This window comes from Grus americana, chromosome 2, assembly GCF_028858705.1.
Source record: "Grus americana isolate bGruAme1 chromosome 2, bGruAme1.mat, whole genome shotgun sequence".
Taxonomy (NCBI): Eukaryota; Metazoa; Chordata; class Aves; order Gruiformes; family Gruidae; genus Grus; species Grus americana.
In genome coordinates, this window is record NC_072853.1 from 155,010,087 (window position 1) to 155,026,203 (window position 16,117).

A 16,117-nucleotide genomic window follows, 5' to 3' on the forward strand; every position below is an offset into this window, starting at 1 on the left:
TGATTCATTTTTACCTTCAATACTAACTTCTTGGTTCACCTACTGTGTAAAAGAACATTTATTTTTTCTTATGCATCAAAAGTATTATTGCAGAGGTGAAATAACTTCAGACAGAAGTTCAAGACAGAACTTCGGTTTCAGAGTTCCTGAAGAGAAACCTAGTTTTCTATAACAGAAATAAACTTGAGATAAGCTGTTGCCTAAAATCTGCTTTCTAGTATTTTGATATGAGAATGATGCATTGAAGCTAGACTCAACATGACAGTGGAAGAGGAATTCATCTTAACCTGGTTAATTATCACTTTTATTCTTCCTGCTTTCAATGTGTGAATACTTGGCAAGAGAAATCTCCGTGTAATCTGGTGGAGAGATTATTTTTTACTTCAAAACATAATCTGAATTACACATGATCAAATATGTGATCCATAGGAAGTGGTCAGAGCTTTTGGGAGGTTTCCGTGTGTCTTATTTTATCCTGCTGATATTTTCCTAGGTACATGTAAATACAGGAATTGCTATATTGGATCTTACTCCATCATTCCAAAACCTTATCCATATCAACTGTCTATACTTGATGTTTCTGGGGAAGGTGACATGACTTCACAGAAGCAGCAAGTAATCTGTTCCCCCACATTAGATCTTAATTTCTAATAGTTGCACTTGTGAAGCACAAAGATAAATGCTCCTTTTACAGTTTTTGGAGATAATTATCATAACCCAAGATACTCTTCATACTCCTGTACATGTTTGTTGTCGCAGTCTATTTTAATGTACTTCCTGAACTTAACAAATTTCCTGTAACAAAAATTCTGCATTTAACTTCTTTTCTAAGGAAAGAAAAGCTAGTTTTCATTTTCTGAAAACAAGCTTTTTCTTTAATTTTTATTGCTATTTTGTTGTTCCCCTTATCTTTCAGCAGTCTGAGATGCAATAACCAGTGTGAACATAGGATGTTAGCTGAAGATACCCCTCTGATATCAATAGAATTATCTTTTTTGTTTATTCTCTACTTCATTCCTTATATAACTTAATGTTTTGACAACTTAACAATTCACACCAAACAGAGGGTAACAGGATTCAAACAAAATCAATTAACACTTCAAAATTTTCCTATACTCCATCTGTTCTCGTAGTACAGGTACAAAAGCTGATATTATAAAAAGACAAGACTCTAAAATTAAATTTTATTTACTTCTATGCAGTAGGAAGCAGTAGTTTATCTGAACACTTCTCTAGTGGAAAAACTTGTGGTTTGTTCACTCATAAATACAAGTCCTGCTTGAGTCACTAAGGTAGGCACTCAGGTAGCCAAGATCAAGCCAATCCCTGTAGCACGCTCTGAAATTTCATCGAATTTCCATGACTTTGCTTTTGGGAACCAGTCTATGTGTGCTGGCCACAGCTGAAGCCAGAAGATTATGTTTCTTCATCATATTAGTAAAAGTCAACCTGCTTTTTTAAAGCATCTCTGTGTTTTCTTCTACCAGATTTAAACCCTGACATATCTGAATGATCAACACTAGAAGATTAATGGTAGGACTTCTTTCCTTCCTCACTTTCCAAACCTCATGAATTGAATACGTATTGAAAAGATCAGAAATTCTTCTGTATATTTTATATAAAGTATTAACCTCAGAAACTGGACATACAAAGCTTGTATTTTAAGAAATGCCTTTGGAAGCCAAACTAATGTCCATAAAACATCAGACAGGATTTTATTACTTGTAAGAAGGATGTTGCAATCCATGAACAGTAGAGTTTTCCATGTTGTGTTTTAAACCCAGCTGGCAACTGAGCACCACGCATCCACTTGCTCACCCCTACCCCCAAGGGGATGGGGAGGAGAATGGAAAAAACCCCAAACTTGTGGGTTGAGATAAAGACAGTTTAATAGGATAACAAAGGAAGAGAAGAATAATAATAATAACAATAATAACAACAATAATAAGTGATGCACCAATACAATTGCTCACCACATGCAGAAAAAAACCCAAAACCCATTGCCCAGTCTGTTTCCAAGCAGCGATCCCGCCTCCCGGCTCGCTTCCCCAGTTCCATCCGGAGCATGATGTTCTGTGGCAGGGAATGTCCCTTTGGCCAGTCTGGGTCAGCTGTCCTGGCTGTGCTCTCCAGCTTCTTCTGCACCTGGCGGGGCGTGAGAACCTGAAAAGTCCTTGACTTCCTGTAGACACTACAGCTACCCAGCAACAACTAAACCATCAGTGTGTTATCAACATTATTCTCATACTAAATCCAAACCACAGCACTATACTGGCTACTAGAAAGAAAATTAACTGTATCTCAGCTGAAACCAGGACACCTGTGAACAAACTATAATTTAGCTACACGTACAAAGAATATTATTTTTGTTTCTTATTGTTAGTATTGTAACTGGTTGTTTGTGTCTATCTTTGTTTCTAAGATATTGATAGAATTAAACCCAAATGCTGTCTGCACTTGGATAGATTTTCATCCTTTGTTCTACTTCTTATCACTTCCTAAGCTATTCATTATATATCTGTCTGTTAAGAGATACAAGGTAACTTAAGTATTTACAGAAATTCCTTAATTTTAAATTAATCTGTGACTTAGCAGAGCAGAGGTTTCTTTCATGTGGTTAGACAGTTTTCTTACGCTGCTGTCTCTCTAAGGTTTAAGGATAAAAAGAACTTGTGATGTGGCACCACGTAAGTCAATAGACTTTTCAGTGATTTTGATGGGCTGGATCTCCTTGGTTTTCTGCGTTCATGTTTTCTAGAACTACTTGAGAGACCTGATCCATTATGTAGTCTTTTCTGTTTCCCTTATCTTCCCTTATCTTTTCCCCTCTCCTATATCACCATCTTATTTATGTTCTCATAATAAGACATCATGGCATTAATTTTTTTCCACTCTTTCTTTGAACTGTCCTTTTTTCGGAGAGAATAGTGCTAGTTCTGATTATACTGAAGTTTTGCTTAAATCCACGTGACTGATGAGAAGAATTACTGAAGAATATCCACCAGTGTGTCTGATGATGGGAATAGGTGACAAGGCTGGGGATACAACTCCACTCTCCTGCACTTCGCCATACCTCAGTGGCAGGGATTCAATCTCATAAGCAGAAGGACATTCACAGTTTCCGAAGAAAAGAACAGGGCCTGGCAAACATAGTACTTACATAGTATAAACATGCATTTTTGTTGAGGTAGATTAACTTTGTATTTGAGCAAAAATAATTTTTGTTCAACACCATCATTAATTAGTGTAATGTGACACAATGAACCAATGGATTCAAAGGAGTATTATCTGGCTAATGGGATTTTCTCTTCTACATGGTTTATTCTGACATTTAAAGGGAGACTACTTCACCCAACTTTACCCACATAAAAGTTCAGCATCTTTTGGTTGAAATCCCTCTACAGACAGACCTAATGGGGGGGGGGGGGGGGGGGAAAATCTTTACTACTATAAGCATCTGGCTACAACAGATGAATGATGCTCTAGGAGCACATTACTCTCTGCACTGTCCAAAGGGAGTTTAGGAAGCTATCTTAGACCTCATGACTAGAAACTTTAAAAAATTCAGGTTAGGTGAATACTTCAGTTTAGATTAACCCTTATTACAGCATGATCTTCTGCTTATGAAGGTGCAAGCCTCTCCAGTAGTAATATATTTATGGGACATTGGTGGACTAGTGTTGGCGACAAGAAAAGAAGTCACCCTTAAAAATGGGGAAGGGTTGCCAGTAACCTCCCAAACCTCTGTGGGTTTATATTGATGGCTCTTGCTGATACTAGCTGCTCTTGCATGCTCCCATACAGCTCATGACTATTAATGTCCATAGATTAATAACCCTCCAACACTCGTTGATTTCATTTATAACATTTCCAATTTGAAAACAAATAGTGAAGATATTTGGCATTTTCATATAAGGAATATTTTTCAGCTTTTTCATCATGAAATAACTTTCCCTTTCAAAGTTTTTTTCAAAATATTATAAGCTTGAAAAACATGGCACTTTTTTAAATTTTTAATTTTTATTTTTAAATTAATCTGATTTTTTTATTCCTGGAAATTATATTTCTTGGAAAGTTCTCTGTTTCTTCACTCTGGTTCAGAATAAAATTGATTCTGAAGCTGCAAATCTTTCTGCGGAGTGGAAATTTCAGTGTCTATATATTTCTAGATTTGACTGAACTATGCAAGCTTTTGAGAGTACTTTGCCTCTGCCATTCTGACAATTAAAAATGTGTAGCTTTCAAAGAAGTGTAATTTACACTTTAATTCATATTTTTCTCTTTTACAACTACAGTAAATCAGAAATATACTCTGTGAAATAAATGAAGCTACAGACATTTAAAGTTTTTATAGACCAGAGAAGAATCATATAGAAATACTTAAATCTTTTCTTTTTTAAATGATATTCACTGCTTCGAAGGAGAGGGATTTTTTTTTTTTTTTAATTTTTTCTTTACATTTATTCATCTTATTTCTGGCTTCCAGAAATGAGAAGGGACAAAAGCTTCAATTAAACTCTACTGTTCCATGAAATGGGAAAAAAAAAATTAAAAAAAAAAATCTGTACAGCTGTTTTTACAAACTGCTTCAGCTCCTTGAAAAAGTTATTTACACTCCTATGTTCACAACTATATTAAATCCTCAAAATAACTATGTTGACTGCCTACTTTAATTCTTGTCATCAAAATTACTTAAAAGCCGCTCTGGTAGCATAAACAATTCTTCAAGAAATTTACATATTCCCCAGCATGAGGAAATCCATTTAGCAACACAGAACACAAGACATCAACACTTTTCAATCACATGCTAATTAAACTGAACTGTATGTTTGCAGAGTAAATGTGAACGACACACATAAGGAACAGCAGCCTCCACCACCATTATTTTTTGGAGTGGTTACATTTTAGTTCTAGTCTCTGATTTAGTCCATGATAATTTAAAAGGGACACTTCTAAACAGTCACTATTATTTTATGGAAATCCATGAACAATATTCTGCTTTGAAAACATTTCTGCTTATAGCTCATCTTATTTTTCTTCAGAAGCATTGTTTTACTTAAATGCAAGGACCTTTGTTGATAATAAGTGCATACATAAGCATTGCTATTTCTTTAACTCAAGTCATAATCTTCTGTTTGTGTTTGAAAAAGACCCTTTTAATTATCAGGTCTCTGCCAGGCTCCTCTTTCATCCTTCCCTGTCTCTCTAACTTCCTTTTCTGTAAAAGGTGTAATTCTGTGCTGCGTAAGAACTGTTTATTCCAATAAAGAGCTGATTTACTTGTTCCTAGGACCTGATTATGTTGACATTAAAGTTCCTGTTATCCTACTTTAATTATATAAATTTACAGAACTTAAACTTAGAGTTGGTTTAAAGGAAGTTTAATTTGAGATCTTGTTGAGTTACAAGCTTTGCCTTGGCTTCACATCTGTGAATAAAGACAATCCTTTGGTAGTTTCCTCACGGTCACATTGAATTTCTATATCTTTACATAGAATAGAATTTATTTATTTTTTTTTTATTTTTTATTTTTTATAAATGGGCAGCCAACATTAACAGCTTGGGTTGTATTTTTGCTTATGGAGAACAACCAGGTCCTTGGCTTGTCTGAATTTTGATTTATCTGCAGGGCTGCCCAGATCTATTTAGGAATGCCCATGGGTGCTATGCTTCAGAAAAAAGAAAAAAAAAGAAAAAAGAAAAAAAGGTTCAAAGCTTTTCATTTACAAATTGGCATTGTTTCCATAATCATATTGTTGCTGCCTCCTTTTTCATTTACTCTTGTCCCTTGTGCAGCTCTGGCTGTATGTTGGAAAAGTCCTTCGTTGCACAACAAGTAATCCATGCTGATAAATGTTCACTGTATGTTAATTTACCTAGAGAGGACATTACACAATTTTCTCAAAAAATAACTTAACAAACAAGTATAAATAGGGTAACAGTTCATAGTCAAAGACTTCTACTGGGCTGTAGGAACTCTGGAAAACAAAAGAAAAACATTCTTTGCAAACACCTTTCTCTTCTTTAAAGGTTACAAAGTATTGGCACAGTTTATTTGTGTAAAGAAATGGAACATTGTACTCAACAAAAGCAAAGAATAAAAAAATACGAACTTTTATGCCTGACAGCCTACGTATAGAAATTAATCTGGAACATGAAAAGATACAGTAACTACTAGAGTGAAGACATAAGGACTGATTTCAGAAGGTAAAAAGCATACAGGTCATTAAACCTTCTGGAAATTGTCAGCAATTCTGAACAGTGGGTGTTCAGATACACGTGACTGGGAGAAGGAAGTCAGGATTTTAGCTCAGAGAATATATATCAGTGATTCAGTGTCAAGCAAAAGCACACAATTAGCTGTTCTGCTGGGGGCTGTCCAGATCTGTTTCTGCCCAGGCCTTTACCAATGACCTGAGCAGATGGAAACCCACGTTAAGCTCACAAGTGGCATGACGCTGAGAGGGACTTTAACATACATTGGGAAACAAGACAGGAATTCAAAATGGCAATAACAGACAGGAGAAACAGTTGGAGAAAAATAGAATGAAATGGAATAAACCAAGGGAAAGTACCAAATTTAGGAACCATTGACTGCACAGTGTAGCATGCAATGAAGAATCAGGGATTGATTTACTTCTTCAGGAGAGGAGATCAAAGATTAAATCATGAACTGAATATGAGATTCAAGGAAGAATGGTTCCAACATGAAGAACAGAGAGAAGGACAATCGTCTTCACACTTTTGAAGGAGGGAAAATAATACCCTTTTCTCCAGCCCCTGATAGCTACAACAGGAAGAAATGTGCTTAAAATGAATCAAGAAACAGACATAGTAGGTGACAGAAAAATATACAAGCAGTAAAAAGCCTGGAAATAATCTGCAGAGAATTGTAGAGTCTCCAACACTGGAGTCTATAAAACAGGACTGAAGACACATTTTTGCATGTCACTGAAAGTGCTTTCTTGTACATGTCCAGATGGAGTTAAAAAAACATATTTAACAATTCTGCTTTTGATTTTGTCTTGGAACAGAGGTGTACAAAGATTTTTTTTTTATCCTCAATAACAACACCCAACAAACCCTTAAAATAGAGAAACACTTCTGTATTAGGTTGTTTGAATTTTGGGTTATGCCTAGGTCTTCTGTTCTTTAATAATTTTTATCTGAATCTACTTAAATTAGGCTCCAATTAGGCATTACCTCAAGGTTAAAATGTTCATACTGGCCTAAAAAATTAATTTCAGAAAGTTCATATGCTTGGATGATCAGAGTTTTTTCATCCCCATAAAGGTAACATTGAACGAAGACAAACTCTTTAAACACAATATTATATAAGGTTTAAATTTCTGCTGGATTCTATTGTGGTTATTTAAAGCTTGATTCTGACTAGATAGAGGCTGAAAAACAGTTTCATAAAAGTTTTACAGTCATTGTTCTAACATTACCATTTCTGGCACATTTAAATTTTGCTTTAAAATAATGAGACCAGATTAATGTCCTATGCAGCTACACTCACTCCCCTGAAATTACACCAAGGATAAACTTGGCCCAATGTTGTTTGAGCAGCCCCCAGATTCCCTCAGCTACCAGGAGAACCGGGACGGAGAGAAGGAGCAAGAACAGATGTTGACTCATTATTCTTTGGGGACTTGTTTGTTTTTCATGACATCAAAAAATTACGAAGAATTCAGCTGTTGTTAGGGTAGCTTTATTTTAATTGAATATATAATTACATAGGAATGTTGCTTTGGAGTGGCATTGCTCTTTGAGAAAAGAATAAAAATCTGCAGGATGGTAGAAGCATATTTAACATAATACTTTCTGTTAACGCAGCACCTCCACATAAATGAACAATACAGTCTATTTTTAGAAAAAATCCAATTAGCTCACTTTTTATTTGCATGGATAGGATTGTGACAGCAAGTCTTTGGACTTCTGCTGGCATGGAATCCTACATATGTGCCACTGACACATAAAAACTACCTTTGTGATCCTTCTACAATCAGCTTCTCTCCTGGACCCCTGCCAGATGTCTGTAAGTGTTTGATGTTTCATCCATACCCTTGGGGAATACCTCTCGTTCACATTACGGCTACTTTACATCATTGTAGCATTATAAAGGACCTTTAAAATATCACTCATCATGACACTTTCCTATGTCTGCATGGTGAAAAATGGCCTTAGTGCACACAAGAATTAAATTGTAAATACTAGGGGGAACTTTTCCCACACATTCATGGCTAGGCCTGGGAGGTGTCTACTCCACCACATGCAAAATGGAATGAATATGTTCCTTCACAACTATGGACCATGTCGATAATGCTGCAGCAATTGCACTGTGCCTGCTCAGTGAATGTAGATGGGTTCCTTTACTCACAATAGAAGTGAACAAAATAATGTTGTAAGAGATGATCTTATATGTAACCGATATCACTGCACAGATTTCCATGGAAAGATGTAAGGTTCTTTTCCAACAGGAAGGTATGTGAAAACAGGTATTTTGTGGACAGTCGTAAGAAGGGAAAGGAAGGGCAGGGCAGAGCAGGGTGGGGAAGGGAAGGGAAGGGCAGGGCAGAGAAGGGAAGGGAAAGCAAAAAGCTTCCACTACAAAACATTGCTTTCAGGCAGCATGCTACTGATGACACTCTTGAAAGTTCACTGGAGTCCAAAATAATGTTAAAATTGAGGCTATCGGAGACCGGGATGGATAGAAATAAGTATGCTTTTTCCCACAGCTTATTTCGTTCTTAGTAGTGTTGTCTAGATGACAGCAAAACATGGTGAGTTTGTGTGACATGAAGTTATTAAAGCAAAACTGGGTATGTATGGCTTGAAATCACTCTCTGAAGGGAAAGCATGTACCTTCAAGAAACTAGATTCCTAAAATGTTACAGGTACTTGCTTCCAATCATCTGGTTAAGCCATGTGGCATGATGAGAAATAGATCCTGTGAACTACAGTACTGTTCCCTAATAAGAAGAAAGGCTTTCCAGCAGTTTGGACACATATATAAGTAAAGCAAACCACTTGCTGATGACTGTGTTCCTCAGGCCCATAAATGGAAGACCCTTGGTATCTAGACAGACATTATAAGAAAATGATGTCTAAAACCTGAGCTCAACGAAGTATTGGAGTATACTTCTTGACTAATCCCTTTGGTCTTTATACTATAAGAGACAGATAGGAAAGCACAGCTATGTGAGTATGAAATCTGGCATTTGCTTCTGCTGATTTCAACTTTGGAAAATAAAAGTGTAAGACACAAGTAATAATAACATTATTATTATTATTATTATTATTATTATTATTATTATTACTACATGCAGTAGAACTAATGAAACTGAGCTTTATTGGTCTTTGTGACCACGGGAATGTTCTGCAGCATCAAATAAGGTGCAAGGTCTGACCAAAGCCTTGATTTCCTATGGTGTCAATGTCTTTCCTCTGCAGAGTTCTTGTTATCAAATAAAGTTAGTGGTCAGGCTGCATTCATAAGTCTCTCTTCTCTACTCAACCACTACTTACCTGAAAAATGTAAAAAAATATTTGAGATTGTGATTTTTGCACATTAAGTTGAAATATGCTAGTAGTATACCAAGCAGAAAACCATCAAGATACCAATTTCAGACATGTAGGCATAGTTTGATCTTCTAAAGGAAATAGGCACAAAACCCAATTTCAAACTAGAGTACAAAACCAGATAAATCCATAATAATCTAGATGAGCACTTGGTGAAGATTCGCATGTGCATATTTAACTCTCTACCTATCTGTCCACTTATCTCAAGTGTCTTTGTGCATAACACTTACAGGAAAGTGTGTTAATTATATTCAGGAAATTCTCATACTGATCTCACACAGAGATATTTCTGGTACGTACTTTCTGGGATAACTGTCTCATAGCAAATCCTGGTCCTCACCCACTTGCTGAAACGCAAACCACACACAATGCACTTGTCTTTCTAAAGCTTTAGTGTCTGGCAACTTGGCCGTTGCTCATTGCACACTAAACACCCTATGAGCATTTTCGGGATAGGGCTGAAATCAATGGTCTTCTCCAGCCTAAATATATGCACATATGCATTCATATTTTCTTAATAATTCTCCTTGACTGAAAATACAATAGCTGTAAGTGACAGATTAATGCACGTGGACACAAGCAACTGCTGGCTGACCATATCGTTCTCACAATAGGTCGCAAAACAAATGATAAAAATGCACAGTTATTTTGTCACCTGTCAGTCATGTTACTTCAACCTCCATGATGAACTGAAGTTCCAAATCTTTCAGGCTCTGTAAAGAGATTAGAGTCAAAGCAAGCGTGCAGAAAGTTATTAAGCTAGTGTCCATCTTTCATCAATGCCAATGTTTAACTAATGCCCCGATACGATGTCAGGAAAAAACTCTGCTGGTATTGTGAGCTGACGTACTAATGAAATGCAAACTGAAAGTCCTCTTTCATGTCAGCAGTAAGGACCCCATGGTACTCTTTATTATCTGGAAAGTGACTATGACTGCTGTCAGTAGCATATGATGGCCAAGCTGACCAAGACTTATGTCACGCTTCCTTTACAGTCAATGTAATAATAATGCCCTATTACCTTGCCTAATGGATGTTGTGCACTGTGAAAAAAGAGTATTTGTGCCAAATAACACCTTGCGTTTACTGGTTTCATTGTACGTGAATTCTGTGTAAGCTTTCAGTCTTCAAATGGGGTCCCCAAAAATCAAGACATCTGAAAAAGCTCAGGTTTTACTGATATAAGCAAGTTGGATTGGATGGAACAATTCAGCCAGTTAAGGGTTAAGCCCGACATGTATCAAACAGTTCTGGAAGGATGTATAAGTTCTACTAACTTTTGCATTTAGCAAAGCAAAAACTTAACAATATTTCTCTCCCACTACATTTCTTTTTGTCTGTGCCTAGAAATTAAATGCACAAAAATAATGAGGCTGTTCCAATATCTCCAACTCAGTTGGAAATGAGAAATTTCACCAGAAATGTTGCTCCTGGAAACTTCTTAGTCCGATTTGCAGATTCCAAAGAAGAGTTATCAAAAAATCTAAAGGCTCTTTTCACAAAGTCAGCCTTATGCAATTTTTTATATAAATTTCCACATTTAGTTACGAGAATAGCTACATACATGCATACCAGTTTAAATCATGTTATTTTCCACACGTACCCAAATAACTGACCTCTGTGAATGCTGTGGATATTTGAGTCCACAATCCAAGTAGGCACAAAATGTGTACATACTTTGCTGTAACTGGCCCCAGAGAAGTTAATTAATTACTTTTACCCGTTATTACCCTGCATACTTATCAAACAAATAAACATGGTTTATTTGACTGGGGCTAAAGTAAGGTTACAACAAACTCCAAAGTTTTACCTCGTGCTTTTTTTCCCCCTTTCTCATTATTTGGATTAAAATTCTTCTCTAGTTGGTGTGATCTTTAAGGAAGATGCCAGAGCCTGCGCTTCATTCCTGCAGCAGTTAAACCCCAGGAAAACCTACCAAGTGTTGGATTCCAAGGGCATTAGTGTTAATGCTAAGGACTAAGTAAAGCACGGAACATGCTGAGCCCAATGAAAACACCAATTACCTCAACCAATAATAAAAGTAAAACAGTTTGTTGGAGTGAATGGAGCATTGTTGAAATCATAATGACGTTGAAGGAAAGTGGAAAAAAAAGCCTATCTTAGGATGGTTTACCTCTAAGTAAATAGTTTGCATTTCTTGGGTTTCTGCTGACATCTATGTTGTAAGCTAAAGCCAAATAGGTGAGATCAACAGCAAAGATTGCTTATTGATTTGAAATGAACATATTTCAGAAACTAGTATTAATAACATTGCTAAAAGGCTCTTTGATTGGAGCTCAGGGATTACAGAAAATTGGAGACTAAAAAATAAAACCAGAAATTAGTATTTTCCATGAGATGACATTAAAATAATTTCATATATCTTCAGTGCTGAATTACACTTACAGTTACATGCATGTTGCATCTCCTGTGAGCTAGTGACGCAAAACATGACATTAGTTACACTGCTGTGGATCAAAGAAATGTCCATGCCTCCACTTCCTCTTTTTACTTCACAGGTTTATTAAGTCTGAGATCATTCGGTGTTCGTTATCAGATAACCCGATGGCTGCCACAACTTTTGTTTTTAAAACTGCATTTTTTCTTCTTGTCCCCTGTTAACCATCTACTTGAATACTGCTAGAGCGTACCCTTTCAGTCAGGGTATGCCTTCAGCGTACGTTCCCTAAGCTTGCCCTCCACTTTTCCAGTGATTTGTTTCAGAGGACTGTTGTATTTACCTAGGGCAGACAAACAATGATCAGGACTTTCCATCTAATTTTTTTTCCACTTGCTCTTCTCCTTTCCTCTTTTAACCCATCCCAGATCTATGCACTATGTTCTTAGTATGTATTCTGTCATTTTATTCCTGCACCGTCCACCTTTCTTCAAATACAACACACTCCTGTAAATAATTCTCTGTAGGTTACTCACCAGCAACCATCACTCTTTCAAGAATCGGTACTTCTATTTAAGCCAATGTCTGGCAATAAAAGCATAATAATAGAGTGAAATATAGGATAAATTGGGATCTGAAAACAAATACCACTTCTGGCAATAAGAGAATATGAGAGGCTTGACAGTGTGCTAGACAGCAAAGCAGATAAATCTCTTTTCCATGTTGCTATTCAGAGAATAAATGTATGACTTCATAGCAACTTCATTAAAAAAAAAAAAAAAAGCACTATTCTTATTGTTTATTAATTGCACTTTAGTGGAGTCTAGAGATCCAGGGGAGTCCTTGTTCCCAAAGGCATAGGTGCTATTCAAATACACAGTAGAGCACAGCTCCATTGCAACACCGGGCTTGATATATTGCGACATACATTTACCGGGATGTTTTTGGCAAGTACTGTAGACTACTTTGTGTCTTTTTTAACTGTATCAGTGGTGAAACCTACCAGTACTATACAAAGCTATGTTGTCATACACCTCAATGAGCATAAAGAAGTAGGGCTTGTCTAATCACAACGCTCTCCATCAGTTTTCTGCTATGTGCATTGCTCCTGCTATGGAAAGGATCAATAAATGAAAATGAGCCTAGTACTGATCTCAACTGCATCTGTGTAAAGCGGGAGGAGAGCTCTTTTTGTTTCCGAAGTCCCTAAACCCGTGTGACATGAACACAACCTGGAGTTCAGTCTTTTGGGAATGTTTGACATTAAATGTTAGTATAGAATTTGCATATTTTTTTTTTCCTTTAATTACAATGTGTGGATGTTGGTAATACTGTAACGTAGAAATAGCAATTTTAAAGGCAGAGGTGTGTTTAATAGCCTGAGTTTCTCTCCTTTGTTCTGCACGCTTCTGGAGGCAGAGTATGGACTTGGCTGCCTTGATATTATAGCTAGACCCCTGTGTTGGAATGTCCTTCAGGCACAGAAATCTGCCTTTTACAGCAGCCCTCAGCACTTTCTTCCAACTTATTTGATTTTAAACTAACGCTAAAAAATCTAAAGAGAGCCCCCTTTTGGTTTAAAGCCCTCTCAGGCCTATATTGTGTTTCTGTCATCGGAGTGATTCTGAGAGGGACTAATTAAAAGTCCAATGAATGTGTGAGGGTTAAACTCACAGGCTCTGCTCATTAACAGTCGCTCACCTAAGAATATTTTGAGACTACTTTTCTGTGATGGGAAAGAAAGGAATAAGACTAGACAACACTTAAAAACTCAGATTTTATTACACGAACACACATTTCTGTTGTATTACTAGGCCTGCAGCGATGACAATATCTAATTTAACAAGAAGATTCCTTCCCCGGTGTTGCTTCACAGAAAACAACAAAGGAAAACAACAAAAAAAAATCACTAATGAACACCCCTTCCCCCAAGAAATAAGGAAAATCAGAACCATTTTGTTAATTGTCTTTTTCCTGCTGTTTCCATGGCAATACTGGCTACTAGACTTCACTGCAGAGTGACAGTCCAACAATTCACACACTACACCCTTTCAGGCACAATGAATGGCTGTGAAAGAGGCAGAACAGGCACTATTCAGGAAACATGTGATATCTACTCAATGCACTACCTTTCATCCACATTTTCCAAATTGCAGTTAATTTAATTCTAAACAAATGGCTAAGGGGTACAAATGAGGATTAAAAGGAAAAGAACATCTTGAGCTCTAATGGGGACGGTTTGTGTGAAGAACAATATAGCACTTTCTTCTGATGCCAAGGCTGCCGAACTGAAAGATGCACTTTCCCTCTTCTTCTGAGGCCTTAATTTATACTCAAAATCAATTGCGAAATAAACATGGCAGATTTTTTTTTTTTTTTGGATGAATTATGTAGATTTTGGCTTCCCATTTGGAAACATTTTTGTGACATGGAGATGTAATTTTGATTTTCTTCAAACTAAGAAGAAACCTTCTGTATTTTTCAAGTAAGACAACTTTCTTGACCAGGCTTCTCATTCGATCTGTCTCTGAAGTTATTGTTTTAAGTCCCATAGAAAAAGCCATGACAAATACTTTCAGGTCACCTTAAGAAACAACAACGGACCTTTTGAGAATGTCAGTGCCCGGAAGGAAATTATTATTCACATTAGATTTAATGACAGTAAGACCTTTTTTCCATGTGATTCATTCTTTCTTTCTTTCTTTCTTTCTTTCTTTCTTTCTTTCTTTCTTTCTTTCTCATGTAAAAAGTATTATCTTTTTGCTTAAAATTGATTAATGAACATGTTGAATTTTGCCATATTCAGTTAAGTATGAGGCAAGATGCTTAACAAGCTCCCATATTTGGTAATTTATAGCATGACATCATAAGCACTGACAGTGTGTTAATGATTTCCCTTTCTGTGCCACATGCAGTTTATGTTGAGAATGCAGATGTTGTAGAAGGAAATACAACAAATATAGCAAAAATAGCTTTTAAGCTAAACTACTTTTCACTGATTTTTCCCTTTTCTATCTTAAAACTTGAAAATTACTAAAACCGACCAGCTGTGTAAAATACTTCCTACTCAGGAGAAATATTCTTCATTGCAGCCACATTTTTGTCCAATTCATGTATGCAAAATGGCCCTTTAGACATAATTACTATCACTATAAATTTTTACTGTACTTATACATTCTCCAGTTAAGGATACTTCAGCTTTTAAGAATTTCTTACACAGTTACGAGACATGTAAAGAGATGTAATTTTTTTATCTGTGAGAAACAGCATTTGATACTGTATTGCCAATAAAGAAAAGGACAAAAAAAGCTTAGGCACACTTTTCAAGTTTTGCTGATAATTGTGTTTTGACTTGTAAATTTTTCTATTATTAGGTTCAAGTGATCATACTTACAGACTTGGTTACCTGTTATGTGCAAGTAAAATTTTCACATGGGATCAACCCTTCCTTGCCAAGGCCTCAGACAGCTGCACTGCTTTGCAATGTACTGAATATGACACCAATCTGTCCTGTTTTAAGAATATGAGGAAAAGCTGAAGGACTAATTTTGAATGCAAAGTAATGTTTTTAAAAACTAGCTATCAAATGCATACCTTTTTTTTTTTTTTTTTTTTTTTTTAAGCAGGATCAGACTTTAACAGCAGCGTAGCATTTTAGAAATGCTGTTGAAATCAATTTTTGGTAATTAGTTTGTGACACCCAAACTATTAATTGCATTTTTTTTTTTTATATAAAGCGACAGAGTACCACTATAAAATGCACTTAATTATGGGCAATCGAGTTACGTGAGCCTGGGCATGACAAAAATGTTTTTTAAATACTTTTAAAAAATGTTAAGTCTTATAGTTCTGCACTGACGCTAGTGAGGTAGATTGATTAATCACCCTTCAAAATAAATCAATGACTAGTATGTCAAAATTTCTTGGGAAGCATTGCATTGCTGACTTTAACACAGGATGAAAGTTTTCCAAAAGTATCACTTTGCTTTGCAGCTCCACAACACTTAGTCTTTTAAGGGTTGATAGCATACTTAGACACCTTCTGTAATTTAGGAAGCTTTAAGAAGTTCAATTAGAAATCTCCCTCGAAAAGAAATACTGCCTCTCTGCTTTACATTCTGCACTGGTTTTTGTTTG

General features: G+C 36.2%; 1 long non-coding RNA gene across 1 annotated transcript; it reads right to left on the minus strand.

The window, feature by feature from the left end:
• Positions 1 to 1,875: 1,875 nt before the first annotated feature.
• Positions 1,876 to 12,222, minus strand: LOC129203744 (uncharacterized). Its single transcript, XR_008576135.1, has 3 exons — positions 11,989 to 12,222; positions 10,238 to 10,295; positions 1,876 to 5,978 (listed from the first exon to the last, which is right to left on the minus strand). It is a non-coding gene; the product is annotated as an uncharacterized LOC129203744 (long non-coding RNA).
• Positions 12,223 to 16,117: the final 3,895 nt, after the last annotated feature.